The sequence below is a fragment of the Bombina bombina genome, chromosome 5, assembly GCF_027579735.1.
Source record: "Bombina bombina isolate aBomBom1 chromosome 5, aBomBom1.pri, whole genome shotgun sequence".
Taxonomy (NCBI): domain Eukaryota; kingdom Metazoa; phylum Chordata; class Amphibia; order Anura; family Bombinatoridae; genus Bombina; species Bombina bombina.
The window spans coordinates 542,053,925-542,077,642 of record NC_069503.1 but is presented as its reverse complement, the minus strand read 5'-3'; positions in this window follow the sequence as shown (position 1 = coordinate 542,077,642).

Sequence of the window (23,718 nt, the reverse complement as noted above, 5' to 3'; positions counted from 1 at the left end):
CGTGTTCCTCAACTTGCTCAATCCTTTTTAACCCGATTTCTTCTTTGAAGCCTATCTCATCCCATATTAGTGTTAGCTTTATAAAGAAGTTGTGCAAAAAGTAAACAATAGAGTTCGACAGAAATTCACTGAGGCTTGCGCTCTGTCCTTCTAGACAAGAGAGAGAGAGTCTATGGCATTCAAAGTAGTCTAGATGCAGACAAGAGCTCCACTCACTTTTTGTGAAAAATAGTGATATTAGTGAAGAGTGGCACGATAATGAATCATAAAATTCATAAGTCTGTTTTTTGAAGTACCATCTTGTTCAAATACTCATACAACTGAAGGGTCTTAAATTTTTCTAAGTTGGTTTGAATCAAATCTATTTCTTTAGATGCCTTTTCTACTAAGGATTTCCTATAGGCAATGAGGATCCTCATCAAGGTATAAGAACACTCCTTCAGAGAGTCTTCCCACTTGCTCATTAAAGTGGGATCTTCCTTAAAGGAGCAGCTTTTTAGGATCCTCAGACCTCTAGGAATTTGGTTTTTGTCGATGTACTTCTGAAGCATTTCAGCATCAAGCCAATGTCTACACTCAATATTGATCATTTCTTCTAATTTGGCAAACAGAGAATGGATAGACAAATTTTCAATAGAGCTATCATTGGTAATAATGTCATTTGATAATGTAGTATGAGATACTAGTAGCAGTCTTTTGTTATGCCTTTCATTGATAGACAGCATGACTATTTAGATCAGAATATTAATAGAAGATATATCAGTAGATTGCCAGTCAGAATGGTGTGTTTAGTGCCTAGTCTAAAAACTAGTATGTAGCAGACAATGTAAATTGATGCTTAATTATTAATATCCACAATGTGTTTTTTTTGTGAAAAATAAAGAAAAAAAGAAACAGAGGCGCCAACATGGCCTGGTACCACCAAAGCAAAAATTCAGATAAAGCAGATACAGGTGTATACTCGCAAACAGGGTGCACCCCACGGTGCTAATGATGCAGGCTGTAACCTCGCAGTTATCCAGCTCACTGAAAAACTATAGCAAACATCCAGTCATAAATACTTAAGAAAGCCTGTAGTTAGATGCCTGCACGTGTTCCTCAACTGGCTCAATCCTTTTTAACCCGATTTCTTCTTTGAAGCCTATCTCATCCCATATTAGTGTTAGCTTTATAAAGCAGTTGTTCAAAAAGTAAACAATAGAGTTCGACAGACATTAACTGAGGCTGGCGCTCTGTCCTTCTAGAGAAGAGAGAGAGAGTCCATGGCATTCAAAGTAGTCTAGATGCAGACAAGAGCTCCACTCACTTTTTGTGAAAAATAGTGATATTAGTGAAGAGTGGCACAATAATGAATCATAAAATTCTGGTAGATAAATATGCAAAATCTTAATCAGATGTGATCAATCAAATAAAATAAGATATAGCAGTGCATAGAGAGAAAAAAAAGAGTGTATGGTAGTCAAGCCATATTAATATATATCCCAAATTGGTGGGGTACCTAAAAAGTGGCCAATTGGCATCAGTAGTACATACATGTAAAACAATATTGATATCAAAAACAGTAGCTATAGCAAGTGATAATCAGAACACATAAATATATAGAGGCCAATTGGCAACAATAATACAAACGTGTAAGACAATAAAAAACAGTAGCTATAGCAGATAATAATCAGAGCTAGTAAATATATAGACCTTCAAAGGTGAAGTCCCAACCAGACCGTGTGAATATAGGCGTCAGAGGGGGAGATGTCCACAGCTGCAAACCTCCAAATATAAGTTAGTATCCAGAGAAGTGACAGGACACAAGAGTCCTCCGAAGGTGCGCTTGTGTAGTGCGGTGAGAAATAATAAAACTGGATGCGGGCCGCTCTTTCAGTATGCAACGTGATCAACACAAAATTCCTGTGAGAAAAGGAAAAGATAAAGGCGCCACATAGGATAGTATGTCTGGAACTCATACAGGTAAGCACATACAGGAGAATGACCCCCCTAAAGGTGGCTACTCACAAGACACAGCGGCACATAGAGGTGCCTAGCAGGACGAGACGGAACCAATACAGTCGCCCGCCAGACTATCCCGGCAACCGGAAGTTCCAGAAGGTCGGTCCATTGAGTGGAGGGGTCAGACACAGGAGCGGAGGGGTCAGACACAGGAGCGGATCATAGAATTCAATGGAAATCCAAAAGTTGTAATGGCACAGATATGCAGAGAGGCTCACACAGAGCGCTAATGGCAATTTTTTAGCCAATGGATATTAGTTACTGATGGTAGTAAATTGTTACAGTCCTCCGTAACAAAAAGGTTTTAGAGTATCATGTAGATACAGATACACAAAAGAGCGAGCAATGTAAAAGATGGGTTTATTAAAAATATATAATAAAACACACAGCAACGCATTTCTCAGCTAATGCAGTTTCATCAGGCTGTATAAATACGACATCAACTCGCTCAATATTTAAGGCTTATCAGCCAATCACAAGCTTAGAAAAAACCGCACCTGCAAAATGCAATCAAGTCTCCTTAAAGGTGCAGAACATTACTAATACAATCATCAGCTTAAGGTGATTATACAGTATACATATGATTCACATAACAGAATTGTTACAATACCGTTTGCAAATTATGACGTGTACACATAAGATTGGAAATAAATAACAGCAGAGAAATACATGAATAAAATAAGATAAAACCTATAAAAACAATCAGAAAATAAAAACTTTATTAACTAGACAGTAATAGGATGTTAACGATATAGCTGATAAGCCTTTTAAATATTGAGCGAGTTGATGTCTTAGTTATATAGCCTGATGAAACAGCATTAGCTGAGAAACGCATTGCTGTGTGTTTTATTATATATTTTTAATAAACCCCTCTTTTACATTGCTCGCTCTTTTGTGTATCTGTATCTACATGATACTCAAAAACCTTTTTGTTACGGAGGACTGTAACAATTTACTACCATCAGTAACTAATATCCATTGGCTAAAAATTTGCCATTAGCGCTCTGTGTGAGCCTCTCTTCATATCTGTGCCATTACAACTTTTGGATGTGTCTGACCCCTCCGCTCCTGTGACTGACCCCTCCACTCCTGTGACTGACCCCTCCACTCCTGTGACTGGCCCCTCCACTCATTGGACCTACCTTCTGGAACTTCCGGTTGCCAGGGATAGTCTGGCGGGCAACTGTATTGGTTCCGTCTCTTCCTGCTAGGCATCTCTATGTGCCGCCATGTCTTGTGAGTAGCCACCTTTAGGGGGGTCATTCTCCTGTATGTGCTTACCTTTACGGGTCATATCCCAGACTCCCTTCCCGAGGTCGTCCTGTGAGGACAACCTTCCCCGAGGAGTTGAGTGCTATTCAGATCTCAGATGTACTCAGGAGCAGTGTAAAAAACAAGCTTAGTCCTACATGATTATTAATTAGCAGAGATCTTCTTGACAGGATGGTGCAGTATTTGTAGGGTCTTTTGTCACTCGCTACCCTCTCATCCTATAGCCTAGAGACTTTTTTTGTGACAAGGACTACATGAGAGGTATTCATAGCAGGCATCAATTCTCCCCATTCTGTAATTTCCTTCTTCAAACTTCAATCCAAGAAGATATGCTATAAGCCCAAATGACCTAGCCCATGGAAGTTTCAGGCATGACTGAATAATAAGCAAGGCAAAGGTGGATCCATAAGAGTTATTGGTCATCTCAACCACTCTATAGGTGTGGGGGTAGTATTGTCTTGGAGAAAAAAGCCACATATTTAGATTCCAGACTATATCTAGTTCAAGGCACAAGAGTCTCCTCTACATCTCATTCCAAACCTCAGTCCAATCATGAAGAGCCGTACACAATCGGTCAAGGAATGCTTGTCAAAGTCACTCACACTATATAGAACATGACGATGATACAGCGAGAAATGAGAAGCGGCCCTCTCAGAACTGAAACAAGATATCTCAGACATCGGTGAGAGAACCTCATCATTTGAAGATAAATTGGATGAAATATCTGAAGAGATCCCAGAATTACAAGCTACTGTGGCCAGATCCAGAAATTAGAGGAACATCTGGAAGATCTGGAAAACAGATCCAGAAGGTCTAACATCCGCATACGTAATTTTACCTGAAAAGTATAATAATCTTACAGATGTCATAACACAGATTTTCCAGCAATTACTCCCTGAAGAGGATACATCACTCTTTTGATGGATAGAGTACACAGAGTTCTGACCAAACAACTAAACTCTGGGGCCTCCAGAGACATTATAACCAAACTCCATTATTGCCATATTAAAGATAGAATTATGCAGGCTGTTCGAGGAGTTCCAGAAATCACTTTCGAGGGACATAGGATTCAACTATTTGCTGACCTCTCACCCATCACTTTAAAGAAGAGGAGAGACTTTAAACCAATAGTAGCTGCACTCACTAAAGCTCAGATAAAATACAGATGGGGGTTTCCTTTTCGTCTATCTTTCATGGTGGACAAAACCTCCTTTTCATGCGTTACAGTGGAGGAGGGATAATCTATCCTGAATGAGCTCCAGATTGATAAAACAACGCCATCAGCAGATCAATAACCCAACCCACAACGGAAGGCATTGGCACTTACCTGGGCACCAGTCCACAAAAATGGAAGGGCACAAAGGCGTAGCCAAGAATCAGCTTGTTTTGAAAGTACAAGCCCAGAGAGGTTGTTTCAGATTGTCTGATTTGAATCCTGCTATTAACTATCACAATTTCTTTATGTTTAGCTAGAAATGATCGAGAGATCCACCTTTATTCCTAATTTTCTCTTAAAATGTACTTAATATTTTAGTCACGTATGCCCGAAGTTCTTTATTTTTATAGTTTTTCTCTTTTTTATTTTTATTTTATTTTGCCATATGTTTGAACCTAAATTTCGGGTTCTGACTGAGTATGGTCGCTTGTTATCATCTGTTTTAATGTTATGGTTATTTGTTATTCTAATGATTATTCATTGTTTTTCCATTTCAACAATATGTGAATTCTATATAAGTGAGATCTATTTCTTACAATTCCTGAAGTACATGGACAAGTGCACTGTGTTGATGCGGGGGAGGGGACCCAGTCTGCTAGAATTGGGTAAGTTCAGATGTCTGTTTTTATTTGAGCACCTCACATATACCTAAAAGATGTTGATAAATGTAGTATCACACAATGTTAGAGGGTTGCATTCCAATGTTAAGAGGCGTGAGGCAATAGATGTTTATAAATCATTGAATGCCCACATAGTTTTAATGCAGGAAACGTATTGGGACAGAAGTTATCCTACACAATTTCACGCCACATGCCAATCTAAAAAGTGTAGGGTATCAATACTGATCCATTCTGACCTTAATTTTAAGGAAGATGAATTAATAGTGGATAAGGCTGGGCATTATATTATTGTTAAAGGTAGAATCCACGACACACATGTGATAATAGGTAACATATACGCACCTAACGAATCCCAAGCCATTTTCTTGTCCAAGATAGGGAAATTATTAACTACATGAAAAAAATCTTGTTTAATTGTGGGGGGTGATTTTAATCTGGTAGTCAATGCAGAGGCAGATAAATCATTGGTCCCGCAATCGATATCATCCAGAAACTTTAAAAAACTCATACATTATATTATCCTAGACCACAATCTGGTTGACAGCTGGTGATACCAGAAACCAAAAGTCAGAGATTATACATTTTACTCCACATCACATAAGGTATACTCCAGGATAGACTATATCTTGGTTAGTCAGATTATGTCCCCACTAATCATGGCATCAGATATTCTACCAGCAACTTGGTCAGACCATAACATTGTGATGACAACATTATCAGGCTTAATTAACCCCTCTAGAAGTAGGAGTTGGACACTGAATCCAACGTTATTTAGGGATAAACTATTCATGCAGACCTTACAGACAGAAGTAGCCCAATTCCTAGTGACAAACCATAATTCTGTATCAAACCCCATGCATATTTGGGGGGCACTTAAAGTATTTACAAGAGGTATCATGATAAAAGAATCTAATAAGCAGAAGAGGAATTACTTGCAACAAAGTTTAACAACTTAAACAGGAGATCATACATCTTCAGTCGCAACACCAAAAGACACATGATAGAGGGACCCTTAGATAATTAAACAATAAAAAATATTCTCTTGACAAGCTCTTAACATTTGAAGCAGCTAGGTCTTTAAGACTTATTGATACCTGATAAAATGTTAGCTCATAAACTAAAGGAAATTTCAAGAGTAGCATCAGTGCCACAAATTCAGAAGTATGATGGGCAAATTTCTAACCATCCCCAAGTCATTGTGGACACTTTCGCTTATTATTACCAAAAAATATATGCTCTTCCTCTCACAATAATCCCCCCCCCCCCCCAGTTAGACATAGAAACGTCTGACTTTTTCCAAAATTGTAATTTACCTAAAATTGATATAGAGGATCTGAACAAACTAAATTCACACGTAACAATACAGGAAGTGAAACAAGCAATCTGTGATCTAAAGACTGGCAAAGCACCTGGTCCGGATGGCTACTCTGGTATATTTTACAAAACTCTACTACAGGGTGTTAGCCCCATTTTAGCTACCATATTTAATCATATTCTGGAAGGAGGATATATCCCCCCAGAACTCTTAAAGGCTCATATATCAGTGCTGCATCTCCTGCCTCCTCCGCTCCTATCCAGCCTGTCTGGACGGGTCATTTCACACTTCCTTTTCCTCTTCCTACGGGTCGAATTCCATGTTCCTTGAGGCAGGGAGTGAGTCTTTACGATAGATAACTGATGTATACTCAAGTTTTTTTGGGCTGCACCTCCGCCCTAGAAGGGGATTTCATGTCTTGAAATAATTGTCATGGTAATATACTGTTTGTTAGAATTATATAGATGTTTTTCTCAGGAGAGATAGGACAGATTTGTTAAGAATGTAAATTTGATGGCAATAATGAATCTTAATTTTTTGTCATGTAAACATTTCTTTGTAATTGGGAAATTCAATAAAAACTTTTTTTTGAATTAAAAAAAGGCCTTTTAGCCCCCAGAGAACCCAACACACATATACATGGGTGGTATCACTGTACTCAGGAGATGTTGTTGAACACATATTGAGTTTTTTTTGGCAGTAACAGGAACTGAGAATCCATGTCTAAAGTACAATGTGTGTGAAAAATAACACAAAAAATGACTACCCAAAAGATTGACAAATACTGGTGGTTGAATTAGAGCATTAAAAGTGTTAAAATACCAGCATTTGAAATATCCTAGGGTGTGTACTTTTCAAAAAATATATGGTTTGATGGGGGTAATTTATATTGGCCGGCTTCAGAAATGTCCCTAATAGGACATGGGTGCATGATGACAGATGTGAAAATTCCAAGTTGAAAAACTGGAATGCACCCTCTAAAAATAGGGCCTTTTAGCCCCCAGAGAACCCGACACACCTATACATGGGTGGTATCACTGTACTCAGAAGATGTTGTTGAACACATATTGGGGTGTTTTTTGGCAGTAACACATAACAGGAACTGAGAATCCATGCCTAAAGTACAATGTGTACTTACATTGGCCGGCTTCAGAAATGTCCCAAATAGGACATGAGTGCATGATGACAGATGTGAAAATTTCAAGTTGGAAAACTGGAATGCGTCCCCTAAAAATAAGGCCTTTTAGCCCTCAGTAACCCTTAACGTTCCCAGTAAATGTATTCTTAAATTGCTATTTTGTCAAAAAATCTTTTTTTTTTTTTCAAACTTTGGCATAGTTTGGTGGTAAAATGGTTGCATGGAAAGAGTCATAATACCCCATGTTCAATACCTTATAGTATCTTCTTTTAAAATATATATTTATCTATATATATATATGTATATATATATATATATATATATATATATATATATATATATATATATATATATATATATATGTGAAGGGTTATTCAGGGATTGTTCAAAAAGAGAAAAGAGAAGAGGCGCCAAATGGTGTGTATCGTTTTAAATTCAGTAGGCCATGCCCCCAGATAAAAACTACTTACAAAATTTCCAGCACTTGAGAAGTGCCACAAATGCCTTCTGAACTGTTAGCAGCCATCCAGCTAGCTGAATTGTACCAGTACTGCTTCAATAGTGTGCTGTGTGAGACAAAAAACACAAAAGTGCCACAATAGTGTGTATCAGTGTGATCACTTGTGAAAGCGCAATAATTGAAATGTACTCACAGGATATAGGGCACTTGAGAAGTGCCACAAAGACCTCCTGGACACTTGTCAGCTGTCCAGCTCACTGATTTCACCAATATCCTCTGGGTTCAATAGTTCAGGTCACAAAAGGGCTCCAATGAAGCACTCTACGATATACCTGCAGCTCAGTGTCCTGTTACTTGCATAAATGGCTGTCAGTATTAAATGCCAAAAAATGCCGTGCTACTTGTAATTGTAATATAAAAAGATATTTATTTAAAAACAATGTTACACTACGCGTTTCCCGGTTGCTAAGACCGCTTCCTCAGGTGTAAATACAAATACAAAGTAGCCAAATTTTATAGCCCATTGTCGGCGTCTATCCCGACCTAGGGCGCATGCGTGAGCAACTTAAACATCGTTAGCCAATCCATGTCTGTATAAGAATTATCTGTGGTATAATAGGTTCCCACTTAGGGGCTTGGCCTGTGACGTTACCCACTATCATATGAGTGTAGTGATTGACACTAGGTGCCGATGTGCCACATCAATGGCCAACACCGGTAAACATACACATCGTAAGTGTTTTTTACATATTGCAAAAATTATTAAAGGATCGCCCCATTAATTTCAGTACTTATTGTTTAAGCTCAGATTGGATTAGAGAATGTTGACCACGCATTTACAAATCATAAAAACCTTAAAAAATACAAGCATTGCTTCATAATGCATATATCTCGACATCTAAATACATAAACTCGATAAAAAAGCCACTATATTTGAACAAAATTATTTTCAAACATAATTTCTCATGCATATAACTAAACTAAAACACAAATTCAGCATGTTCTAATTTTTCGGTTCCCAGTGGCTATAACATTAATCTAATTCCTTACAAAATCCTATAAATATTACGATAAAAATTATATAGTGATCATAATTGAAAATTAAATTGATTTACCTAAAATGAATTAACATGGGTGTCGACGAATGGTGGAATGTGATGGCTATTGATTATTAACCAAGCTCATGATAGCTATCATGATGCTAAATAATAAATTACGTGAATATATATGAAAATATAAAATAATATAAAATAATATAAATTAATGGTGTTCTAATTAGTGAAATGTCTCATCAACAGATCTAATAGAATCAATAATTCAAATGTGTATAACCTAAAAACTATTTGTTGAGCTATAACTCATACTAAAAGTATCTGAGTGTATTCATATACTATTTCATCTAGTGTGTCTGATGATGTTGTTGTCATTTAACAACAACCCCATCAACAGATATGATGCATTTCTACATTTATGTGTCCTAAACCTTAATTAAAAGCAGCCATGTCTATATTCTCATTTAAGCCATATGGTTGCAGAGTCTTGAGTTTCCAGATCCAAAATGTCTCCCTCTGTCTTAGGTGGATCAGCCTATTTCTACCCCATTTGGGAGCAATGTGTTCTAAAGGAAAAATGCTGAATATGTCTGTTTGTCCATCATGACAGTTTAAACTATGTCTTGGGACACTATGATTAACAACCCCATTTTTTTGTTTCTATTATGTTCCCCCCACCTTTTCTTAAGGGGTCTTGAGGACCTGCCAATATATTGAATTCCACATTGGCACTCAAGGAGATATACCACATAACTAGAATCACAAGTGAATCTAGAGGTTATCTCAAATTCTTCCTTAGTGGAAGTAGATTGAAATTTTATCCTATTTCCTGGAGTGTATTTACATAGGCCACAATTGGGACGATTGCATTTGAAGAAACCCCTTTTACCTATTGGCCAGTTATCTTTAATAATTTTGTTCTTTCCCCCTTTAATATATTTGTTCATTACCACCTTACTCGGAGCTAATTTGTTTTTTAGAGTTGGAGCTCTCTTGAAAGTGCATGTGGGGACCTCCTCCAAGATATTTTTAAGGATACAATCATTGCGTAAAATGTACCAATGTTTGCATAAAATGTGTTTGATTTTATTGTGGTTACTATTGAATTTGGTAATAAATCTTAGATTATTAAATTTGGACTTTGAATTTTTGGATTCTTTTTCTCCAATATCGTTAGAATTTTCATTGCCTTCATGTTTCTTTTTAAAGTTAAAAAACTCTTCTCTATCTCTGATCCTGGCTTTTCTATAGCTTTCTTCTACCAGGTTTTTGGGGTAACCTTTTTCTAGAAACCTTGACCTTAGGATCTCTGCCTGATCATCAAAAATGTTTAAAGATGTACAGTTTCTACGGATCCTCGAAAACTGGTTATATGGTATATTGTTTACCCAGGCTTTATAATGATTACTTTTATAGTTTAAATAGCTGTTTGTGTCAACTGATTTAAAAAAAGTTTTGGTGGTCACTCGTCCACTCTCATCCCAGCTTAAGATTAAATCCAGATATTCTATGGTATGTCTATTTATATTAGATGTTAATTTTAGGCCCATATTGTTGTTATTTAAAGATGAAATGAATTCCTGTGCAGATTCCTCTGTACCATTCCATACTAGTAACAGGTCATCAATACTAGTAACAGGTCATCAATAAAATGGCCATAGTACACCAGGCCTGCCCCCAAAGGAGATTTATATATATATTGCTCCTCAAATATCCCCATAAACAGATTTGCGAAACTGGGGGCAAACCTGGTGCCCATGGCCGTTCCCTTGATTTGTAGAAAAAACCTTTCCTGATATACAAAATAATTGTGTTTTAACACAAAAGATATAGCCTCCAATAAAAACTGTCTTTGATTGAAAGGTAGATATTGATCTCTTTTTAAAAAATCATCTATTGCTTTCAAGCCCAGATCGTGACAAATATTTGAATATAAGGAGGATACATCACATGTACACCAAATTAGATCACGCCCTGCTTTTTCAATTTTAGAGATCTTAGATATAAGATCTGGGGTATCTTTAATATAGGATTCTAAGCCCATAACAGGTTTTTTGAGATAGGTGTCTACATATTCTGATAAATTGCAAGTTAGATTCCCAATACCAGAAATAATGGGTCTCCCCGGTGGACATTTTGGGTCTTTGTGTATTTTTGGGAGGTGGTAATAATAGGCCAAATTGGGAGATGTAGGTACCAGATAATCTCTCTCTTTTTTATTAAGGATCCCTTCTGAAAAGCCTTTATCTATTAGTTTGGTGAGTTTAGCCATATACGCCAAAGTGGGATTAAAAGTCAATTCCCTGTAATAACATGGGTCTAACAGGATTTTATTAGCTTCTGCAATATAGTCTGGCATATCTTGTAGAACTACCCCTCCCCCCTTGTCCGCCTGTCTGATAACTATATCTTTGTTATTAGCCAAGTTGACGAGGGCCTTGTATTCAAACTTATTCAAATTATGATTGTTAATTTTATGGTTCATTGTTCCAAAATCTTCTAGTACTACATTTTGAAAGAGAGTGATATTCGGACATATGGTGGGGGGATTAAAATTGGATCTAGGTGTAAGGTTGGAGTGTATGAAATCATCAAATAATGAATCACAGAATTCTTCAGGTTCACAATATACAATTTCCCTAGTGGGTCTCTCAGGCATGTCGTTTGTAATGATGGGAATTTGATTTGTTGACTTTAATTTTTTGTCACAAAAATACCTTTGTAGATTTAACTTTCTGACAAACCTGTTCAGGTCCACAAATAACTCAAACATGTTGTGTTTATTAGAAGGACAAAATGAAAGTCCTCTACTCAAAATACAGATTTCCTCATTAGTTAATGTGTGACTAGATAAATTAAAGATCCCTTCTTTCATTTTCGCAAGTTTTTGTTTTTTGGTTGATTTGGCTCTACCTCTGCAGCCACGCTTGCGTAGCTTCTCTTTCTTGGGGTTGATACTGGAATATATTCTTCTCTTATGGGTGTTCTGTCTAATTGTTTCAGGTGCATAGGTAACCTTCTCTGGTTCGACTGGAAAAAATTCTGTCGTTTGTGCATCTGAAAAACCTGAGAGTTTCCAGGTTCATAAAAATCTTCTCCACTATTAGATCTATGATTATATGTATGATGAACTCTACTTTGTTCCTCATAGTTTCTAGGATCCTTCATGGGGTTGCCCTTATTAGACTCTCTATATTCTTGGTGAACACTAGGGGATTCAGTTCTCCTTCTATAATTGTTGGAATAAAAATTCCCCATATGACTTGCTACTCCCTCCCTTTTCTCAGTGTATTCTCTTTTATAACTATTACCTAGTTGGTGACTTTTATGCCAATTGTTCCCAATATTGGAGTTGTAATTACCTTTAAAGTTTATATTTTTCTTTTTGTCTTTAGGTTTTTTATAATAGTTTACCTTTTCCCTATTGGGGGAATTAACCGCTGACTGGTCTCTTTGATTTATCAGTATGGGATTGCTCTCTATATTGGGCACTGCTGTTTTATCTGTGTTGTCTATTTGTTGGATTTTATAGATGCAACCCTCCAGATAATCTTTTTCATCTCTTGCTAGTTTTTTTTATTTTTATTTTAATTAATTTCTTTTGGAATGCATCAGATTTCTCTGTAACCTCCTTAATTTTAGCAGCATACTCTGGATGTTGTTCGAATTTGTTTAATAGTGATTGCAGTTTCTCAATCTCAATCTCTATATTAGTTAGAAGAGTACTCCTAAATTCTATTAATAGGTCTATCAATTTAAGTGAACAATTTGTCAGTTGTTCTTGCCATTTAGTCGTTAAATCATTATCGTGTGTGAAAGAGCAGACTTTGGATAGCCTTAATCCTCTCGGTATATGACCTTTTACTTTATATTTTTTTAAAGTGTCAATGTCCCACCAGTGTCTATGTTCACATTTTAAAGCTTCTTCAAGTTTATGTAGAAGTTGTGTAAAAGTGAGTTCCTCATCCTCCCTAGATAATTCCTCAAGTTGAGGAATTATCTAGGGAGGATGAGGAACTCACTTTTACACAACTTCTACATAAACTTGAAGAAGCTTTAAAATGTGAACATAGACACTGGTGGGACATTGACACTTTAAAAAAATATAAAGTAAAAGGTCATATACCGAGAGGATTAAGGCTATCCAAAGTCTGCTCTTTCACACACGATAATGATTTAACGACTAAATGGCAAGAACAACTGACAAATTGTTCACTTAAATTGATAGACCTATTAATAGAATTTAGGAGTACTCTTCTAACTAATATAGAGATTGAGATTGAGAAACTGCAATCACTATTAAACAAATTCGAACAACATCCAGAGTATGCTGCTAAAATTAAGGAGGTTACAGAGAAATCTGATGCATTCCAAAAGAAATTAATTAAAATAAAAATAAAAAAACTAGCAAGAGATGAAAAAGATTATCTGGAGGGTTGCATCTATAAAATCCAACAAATAGACAACACAGATGAAACAGCAGTGCCCAATATAGAGAGCAATCCCATACTGATAAATCAAAGAGACCAGTCAGCGGTTAATTCCCCCAATTGGGAAAAGGTAAACTATTATAAAAAACCTAAAGACAAAAAGAAAAATATAAACTTTAAAGGTAATTACAACTCCAATAATGGGAACAATTGGCATAAAAGTCACCAACTAGGTAATAGTTATAAAAGAGAATACACTGAGAAAAGGGAGGGAGTAGCAAGTCATATGGGGAATTTTTATTCCAACAATTATAGAAGGAGAACTGAATCCCCTAGTGTTCACCAAGAATATAGAGAGTCTAATAAGGGCAACCCCATGAAGGATCCTAGAAACTATGAGGAACAAAATAGAGTTCATCATACATATAATCATAGATCTAATAGTGGAGAAGATTTTTATGAACCTGGAAACTCTCAGGTTTTTCAGATGCACAAACGTCAGAATTTTTTCCAGTCGAACCAGAGAAGGTTACCTATGCACCTGAAACAATTAGACAGAACACCCATAAGAGAAGAATATATTCCAGTATCAACCCCAAGAAAGAGAAGCTACGCAAGCGTGGCTGCAGAGGTAGAGCCAAATCAACCAAAAAACAAAAACTTGCGAAAATGAAAGAAGGGATCTTTAATTTATCTAGTCACACATTAACTAATGAGGAAATCTGTATTTTGAGTAGAGGACTTTCATTTTGTCCTTCTAATAAACACAACATGTTTGAGTTATTTGTGGACCTGAACAGGTTTGTCAGAAAGTTAAATCTACAAAGGTATTTTTGTGACAAAAAATTAAAGTCAACAAATCAAATTCCCATCATTACAAACGACATGCCTGAGAGACCCACTAGGGAAATTGTATATTGTGAACCTGAAGAATTCTGTGATTCATTATTTGATGATTTCATACACTCCAACCTTACACCTAGATCCAATTTTAATCCCCCCACCATATGTCCGAATATCACTCTCTTTCAAAATGTAGTACTAGAAGATTTTGGAACAATGAACCATAAAATTAACAATCATAATTTGAATAAGTTTGAATACAAGGCCCTCGTCAACTTGGCTAATAACAAAGATATAGTTATCAGACAGGCGGACAAGGGGGGAGGGGTAGTTCTACAAGATATGCCAGACTATATTGCAGAAGCTAATAAAATCCTGTTAGACCCATGTTATTACAGGGAATTGACTTTTAATCCCACTTTGGCGTATATGGCTAAACTCACCAAACTAATAGATAAAGGCTTTTCAGAAGGGATCCTTAATAAAAAAGAGAGAGATTATCTGGTACCTACATCTCCCAATTTGGCCTATTATTACCACCTCCCAAAAATACACAAAGACCCAAAATGTCCACCGGGGAGACCCATTATTTCTGGTATTGGGAATCTAACTTGCAATTTATCAGAATATGTAGACACCTATCTCAAAAAAACTGTTATGGGCTTAGAATCCTATATTAAAGATACCCCAGATCTTATATCTAAGATCTCTAAAATTGAAAAAGCAGGGCGTGATCTAATTTGGTGTACATGTGATGTATCCTCCTTATATTCAAATATTTGTCACGATCTGGGCTTGAAAGCAATAGATGATTTTTTAAAAAGAGATCAATATTTTATTGGAGGCTATATCTTTTGTGTTAAAACACAATTATTTTGTATATCAGGAAAGGTTTTTTCTACAAATCAAGGGAACGGCCATGGGCACCAGGTTTGCCCCCAGTTTTGCAAATCTGTTTATGGGGATATTTGAGGAGCAATATATATATGTCTCCTTTGGGGGCAGGCCTGGTGTACTATGGCCGTTTTATTGATGACCTGTTACTAGTATGGAATGGTACAGAGGAATCTGCACAGGAATTCATTTCATCTTTAAATAACAACAATATGGGCCTAAAATTAACATCTAATATAAATAGACATACCATAGAATATCTGGATTTAATCTTAAACTGGGATGAGAGTGGACGAGTGACCACCAAAACTTTTTTTAAATCAGTTGACACAAACAGCTATTTAAACTATAAAAGTAATCATTATAAAGCCTGGGTAAACAATATACCATATAACCAGTTTTCGAGGATCCGTAGAAACTGTACATCTTTAAACATTTTTGATGATCAGGCAGAGATCCTAAGGTCAAGGTTTCTAGAAAAAGGTTACCCCAAAAACCTGGTAGAACAAAAGCTATAGAAAAGCCAGGATCAGAGATAGAGAAGAGTTTTTTAACTTTAAAAAGAAACATGAAGGCAATGAAAATTCTAACGATATTGGAGAAAAAGAATCCAAAAATTCAAAGTCCAAATTTAATAATCTAAGATTTATTACCAAATTCAATAGTAACCACAATAAAATCAAACACATTTTATGCAAACATTGGTACATTTTACGCAATGATTGTATCCTTAAAAATATCTTGGAGGAGGTCCCCACATGCACTTTCAAGAGAGCTCCAACTCTAAAAAACAAATTAGCTCCGAGTAAGGTGGTAATGAACAAATATATTAAAGGGGGAAAGAACAAAATTATTAAAGATAACTGGCCAATAGGTAAAAGGGGTTTCTTCAAATGCAATCGTCCCAATTGTGGCCTATGTAAATACACTCCAGGAAATAGGATAAAATTTCAATCTACTTCCACTAAGGAAGAATTTGAGATAACCTCTAGATTCACTTGTGATTCTAGTTATGTGGTATATCTCCTTGAGTGCCAATGTGGAATTCAATATATTGGCAGGTCCTCAAGACCCCTTAAGAAAAGGTGGGGGGAACATAATAGAAACATAAAAAATGGGGTTGTTAATCATAGTGTCCCAAGACATAGTTTAAACTGTCATGATGGACAAACAGACATATTCAGCATTTTTCCTTTAGAACACATTGCTCCCAAATGGGGTAGAAATAGGCTGATCCACCTAAGACAGAGGGAGACATTTTGGATCTGGAAACTCAAGACTCTGCAACCATATGGCTTAAATGAGAATATAGACATGGCTGCTTTTAATTAAGGTTTAGGACACATAAATGTAGAAATGCATCATATCTGTTGATGGGGTTGTTGTTAAATGACAACAACATCATCAGACACACTAGATGAAATAGTATATGAATACACTCAGATACTTTTAGTATGAGTTATAGCTCAACAAATAGTTTTTAGGTTATACACATTTGAATTATTGATTCTATTAGATCTGTTGATGAGACATTTCACTAATTAGAACACCATTATTTTATATTATTTTATATTTTCATATATATTCACGTAATTTATTATTTAGCATCATGATAGCTATCATGAGCTTGGTTAATAATCAATAGCCATCACATTCCACCATTCGTCGACACCCATGTTAATTCATTTTAGGTAAATCAATTTAATTTTCAATTATGATCACTATATAATTTTTATCGTAATATTTATAGGATTTTGTAAGGAATTAGATTAATGTTATAGCCACTGGGAACCGAAAAATTAGAACATTCTGAATTTGTGTTTTAGTTTAGTTATATGCATGAGAAATTATGTTTGAAAATAATTTTGTTCAAATATAGTGGCTTTTTTATCGAGTTTATGTATTTAGATGTCGAGATATATGCATTATGAAGCAATGCTTGTATTTTTTAAGGTTTTTATGATTTGTAAATGCGTGGTCAACATTCTCTAATCCAATCTGAGCTTAAACAATAAGTACTGAAATTAATGGGGCGATCCTTTAATAATTTTTGCAATATGTAAAAAACACTTACGATGTGTATGTTTACCGGTGTTGGCCATTGATGTGGCACATCGGCACCTAGTGTCAATCACTACACTCATATGATAGTGGGTAACGTCACAGGCCAAGCCCCTAAGTGGGAACCTATTATACCACAGATAATTCTTATACAGACACGGATTGGCTAACGATGTTTAAGTTGCTCACGCATGCGCCCTAGGTCGGGATAGACGCCGACAATGGGCTATAAAATTTGGCTACTTTGTATTTGTATTTACACCTGAGGAAGCGGTCTTAGCAACCGGGAAACGCGTAGTGTAACATTGTTTTTAAATAAATATCTTTTTATATTACAATTACAAGTAGCACGGCATTTTTTGGCATTTAATACTGACAGCCATTTATGCAAGTAACAGGACACTGAGCTGCAGGTATATCGTAGAGTGCTTCATTGGAGCCCTTTTGTGACCTGAACTATTGAACCCAGAGGATATCAGTGAAATCAGTGAGCTGGACAGCTGACAAGTGTCCAGGAGGTCTTTGTGGCACTTCTCAAGTGCCCTATATCCTGTGAGTACATTTCAATTATTGCGCTTTCACAAGTGATCACACTGATACACACTATTGTGGCACTTTTGTGTTTTTGTCTCACACAGCACACTATTGAAGCAGTACTGGTACAATTCAGCTAGCTGGACGGCTGCTAACAGTTCAGAAGGCATTTGTGGCACTTCTCAAGTGCTGGAAATTTTGTAAGTAGTTTTTATCTGGGGGCATGGCCTACTGAATTTAAAACGATACACACCATTTGGCGCCTCTTCTCTTTTCTCTTTTTGAACAGAACCTGTGATTGCCAACACCTATCTGGAATGAGTCTGCTGCCTGGAGATTTTAATACCTCTGAGAGTGTGGACTATCTAACTTATATTGACAGAGGGATAGTCATATCATTGTAGTATACTTTGATAAAATCGTTTGAGTCTAACAATTTATATTTATATATGTAGGTTGTTATTTTGCTTGTTACATCATACATTGTATTGTTATTATAAAAACAATTAGTGACAAGTTTTACATTTAACACTTTATTGTAGCACATAGCACACCAATACTGACAATTTAATAACTGTCAGTACACGAGGGCGCCTCTAATTTCACTTTAACATATTATTCAGGGATTCCTGACAGATATCAGTGTTACAATGTAACTAGCGCTAATTTTAAAGAAAATAGTTTGGAAATACCAAAGTGCTACTTGTACTTTTTGCTCTATAACTTGGAAAAAAAGCAAAGAACATGTAAACATTGGGTATTTCTAAACTCAGGACAGAATTTAGAAACTTAGCACGGGTGTTTTATGGTGGTTGTAGATGTGTAAGAGATTTTGAGGGTCAAAGTTAGAAAAAGTGTGTTTTTTTTCTCCATTTTTGCCTCATATTTTATTTTAAAAAAAATATAGTAAATTTATGAAAATAATGGTATCTTTAGAAAGTCCATTTAATGGCGAGAAAAACGGTATATAATATGTGTGGGTACAGTAAATGAGTAAGAGGAAAATTACAGCTAAACACAAACACTGCAGAAAAATAATATATATATAAAATATAATATATAAAAATAGCCTTAGTCACAGACGGTCAACAAATTGAAAAGTGGTCTGGTCACAAAGGGATTAAAAGAGTGGGTTAGAGATGACTATACAAGTTGGGCAGTTAATTCCAAGTTTCAAATGTATTATGCAAGGGCATATGTGGTGCAGACCCTCAAAAAGATATTTGTATAAATAATTAGAAAGAAAATGGACAGGATTTTGACAAATCCGGAAAAAAGGAAGGGGATACAGCACTCTATTGTATTATGTATTGGGTTAACAAACACAATTCAAAGGGAAATTGCACTGAAGGTGAAAAATTGTCATTATATACACATCCAATCATTAAAAACCATGATATGTGCACAAAGCTGGCCAGCCATTAAATAATCATATTAAATTTAATCTATATGAAAAATAGAAAATATTCATCATACGCATAAGTGAAAAAAATCTCACTACAATATGCACAAAAAAATTCATAATGAATAAACACTCCTATAAACATATCCTAAATCTTAGCAAACTTATCTACTAACAAACACCGAGATTACGAGTCTTGCGTTAGCCTTAAAAAGCAGCGTTGAGAGGTCCCAACGCTGCTTTTTAACGCCCGCTGGTATTACAAGTCTGGCAGGTACAGGTGTACCGCTCACTTTTTTTCCGCGACTCGAACATACCGCAAATCCCCTTATGTAAATTGCGTATCCTATCTTTTCAATGGGATTTTCCTAATGCCGGTATTACGAGTCTTGGAGAAAGTGAGCGGTAGATCCTCTCCTGTCAAGACTCTTACCGCATTTAAAAGTCAGTAGTTAAGAGTTTTATGGGCTAACGCCGTAACATAAAACTCTTAACTAAAGTGCTAAAAAGTACACTAACACCCATAAACTGCCTATTAACCCCTAAACCGAGCCCCCCACATTGCAAAAACTATGATAAAAAAATGTAACCCCTAATCTGCCGACCGGACATCGCCGCCACTTTAATAAATGTATTAACCTCTAAACCGCCACACTCCCGCCTCGCAAACACTAGTTAAATTTTATTAACCCCTAATCTGCCATCCCTAACATCGCCGACACCTACCTACATTTATTAACCCCTAATCTGCTGCCCCACTACTATATTAAATGTATTAACCCTTAAACCTAACTCTAATCCTAACCCCCCCTAAATTAAATATAATTTAAATAAATCTAAATAAAATAACTACAATTAAATAAATTATTCCTATTTAAAACTAAATACTTACCTATAAAATAAACCATAAGATAGCTACAATATAACTAATATTTACATTGTATCTATCTTAGGGTTTATTTTTATTTTACAGGCAACTTTTTATTTATTTTAACTAGATAGAATAGTTATTAAATAGTTATTAACTATTTAATAACTACCTAGCTAAAATAAGTACAAATTTACCTGTAAAATAAACCCTAACCTAAGTTACAATTACACCTAACACTACACTATAATTAAATTAATTACCTAAACTAATTACAATTAAATAAAATAAACTAAATTAGGAAAAAAACAAACACTAAATTACAGAAAATAAAAAAGAAATTACAATTTTTTAAACTAATTACACCTAATCTAATCCCCCTAATAAAATAAAAAGGCCCCACAAAATAATAAAAATCCCTACCCTATACTAAATTACAAATAGCCCTTAAAACGGCCTTTTGCGGGGTATTGCCCTAAAGTAATCAGCTCTTTTACCTGTAAAAAAAAAATACAATACCCCCCAACATTAAAACTCACCACCCACACACCCAACCCTACTCTAAAACCCACCCAATTTCCCCTTAATAAAACCTAACACTACCCCCTTGAAGATCACCCTACCTTGAGACGTCTTCACCCAGCCGGGCACAAGTGGTCCTCCAGAGGGGCAGAAGTCTTCATCCTATCCGGCCAGAAGAGGACATCCAGACGGGCAGAAGTCTTCATCCAGGCGACATCTTCTATCTTCTTCCATCCGGAGCGGAGCGGGTCCATCTTGAAGACATCCGACGCGGAGCATCCTCTTCCATCCGACGGCGACTGAAGAATGAAGGTTCCTTTAAGTGACGTCAACCAAGATGGCGTCCCTTCAATTCCGATTGGCTGGTAGAATCCAATCAGCCAATCGGAATTAAGGTAGGAAAAATACTATTGACTGATGCAATCAGCCAATAGAATTGAAGTTCAATCCTATTGGCTGATCCAATCAGCCAATAGGATTGAGCTTGCATTCTATTGGCTGCTCCAATCAATTGCATCAGCCAATAGGATTTTTCCTACCTTAATTCCGATTGGCTGATAGGATTCTATCAGCCAATCGGAATTGAAGGGACGCCATCTTGGATGACGTCACTTAAAGGAATCTTCATTCTTCAGTCGCCGTCGGATGGAAGAGGATGCTCCGCGTTGGATGTCTTCAAGATGGACCCGCTCCGCTCCGGATGGAAGAAGATAGAAGATGGCGCCTGGATGAAGACTTCTGCCTGTCTGGATGTCCTCTTCTGGCCGGATAGGATGAAGACTTCGGCCCCTCTGTAGGGCCACTTGTGCCTGGCTGGGTGAAGATGTCTCAAGGTAGGGTGATCTTCAAGGGGGTAGTGTTAGGTTTTATTAAGGGGGGATTGGGTGGGTTTTAGAGTAGGGTTGGGTGTGTGGGTGGTGGGTTTTAATGTTGGGGGTATTGTATTTTTTTTTTACAGGTAAAAGAGCTGATTACTTTGGGGCAATGCCCCGCAAATGGCTCTTTTAAGGGCTATTTGTAATTTAGTATAGGGTAGGGATTTTTATTATTTTGGGGGGCTTTTCAATTTTATTAGGGGGATTAGATTAGGTGTAATTAGTTTAAAAAATTGTAATTTCTTTTTTATTTTCTGTAATTTAGTGTTTGTTTTTTTCATAATTTAGTTTATTTAATTTAATTGTAATTAATTGTAGCTAGTTTAGGTAATTAATTAATTATAGTGTAGTGTTTGGTGTAATTGTAGTGTTAGGTGTAATTGTAACTTAGGTTAGGGTTTATTTACAGGTAAATTTGTACTTATTTTATCTACGTAGTTATTAAATAGTTAATAACTATTTAATAACTATTCTACCTAGTTAAAATAAATACAAAGTTGCCTGTAAAATAAAAATAAACCCTAAGATAGATACAATGTAACTATTAGTTATATTGTAGCTATCTTAGGGTTTATTTTATAGGTAAGTATTTAGTTTTAAATAAGAATAATTTAGTTAATACTAGTAAATTTATTTAGATGTATTTAAATTATATATAAGTTAGAGGGGGGTTAGGGTTAGACTTAGGTTTAGGGGTTAATAAATTTATTATAGTGACGGCGGTGTCCGGAGCGGCAGATTAGGGGTTAATAATATAATGTAGGTGGCGACGATGTCGGGGGAGGCAGATTAGGGGTTAATAAGTGTAAGAATAGGGGTGTTTAAACTTGGGGTTCATGTTAGGGTGTTAGGTGCAGACATAAAATGTATTTCCCCATAGGAAACAATGGGGCTGCATTAAGAGCTGAACGCTGCTTTTTTGCAGGTGTTAGTTTTTTTTTTCAGCCGAATCTGCCCCATTCTTTCCTATGGGGAAATCAAGCACAAGCACATTCAGCCAGCTTACTGCTACCGTAAGCAGCGCTGGTATTAAGGTGAGATGTGGAGCTAAATTTTGCTCAACGCTCACTTTTTAGAGGCTAACGCCGGCTTGCAGAATACTCGTAATACCAGTGTTGTTTGTAGGTGAGTGGTGATCTGGAACTGAGCGTTAGCAACGCACAGCTTTACCGACAACATTTTTAATCTAGCTGAAAGTAAGGCAGTTAATGAGTTCATCAAAATGTGGCTAAGTTAGCTTACTGCCTCAATGTTACAAAGAGGATTTGATAAAACGTATCCTCCAGGGATATGTTACAGAATGTATCAAAGTATATGCAACAAACAAGTTGAGAGAAATGCCTTCAAATATTTAGTAAATAGTGGCCGTGGTTATCACTATTTACCTATCGCCCAACCAAAAACCATCAGAGAAATAACAGAAGTTTGTATTATTACCGTTTCTTGCATGCATTTAGCAAACAGCTTACATGAACAGGTGTCCTCTAATTTTCCAGCGTAACACGCCCGCATCGGGCAATACATTTAACAGAGTTCAGCGATCAGTTGGATTGTAAAGAGGACTCCAAAGCAAATTTGTGAGGTTATCCAGTTGTGCCCAATTGGCACTCCGTTACCAGTCTCCCTTTGAGAAATGCTATTCTTGCTCATCAACTCCTCCTCCAGGGTCAGTTATGATGTCACCTTCTAGACCATAATCATATTCCTTCTCTCACTCTCTGTGTATATATATATATATATATATATATATATATAAAACCTACCCTATAATATAAATTATTTACAATCCTGAATGATGCCAGAAATGATGGGACTATTACTAATACGGAATTTGGTTATTTGATGGTGGACAATCCAGTCATGCCTATCTTTTACTGCATACTAAAGATTCACAAGAACCTAAAAATCCGCCTGGACGTCCCATCATTTCTGGCATTGGGAGTCTGGTTGAACATGTGGGTCATTTCATTGATCACGCCTTGCGTCCTTTTTTGGTGACTTTACCGTCATTTGTCCTGGACACAACTGATTTCTTGAAGAAAATCAATGAAATGCCGGTTGTAAAGGAATCACTACTAGTCACAATGGATGTAGAAGGACTTTATTCCAGTATCCCACACGATACTGGTATTAAGGCTTGCGAAAGTTTTCTGTCGAGCAGAGGTACTAAGTTTTCTAAGCATACTGAACTTGTTATTGATCTTTTAAGATTTAT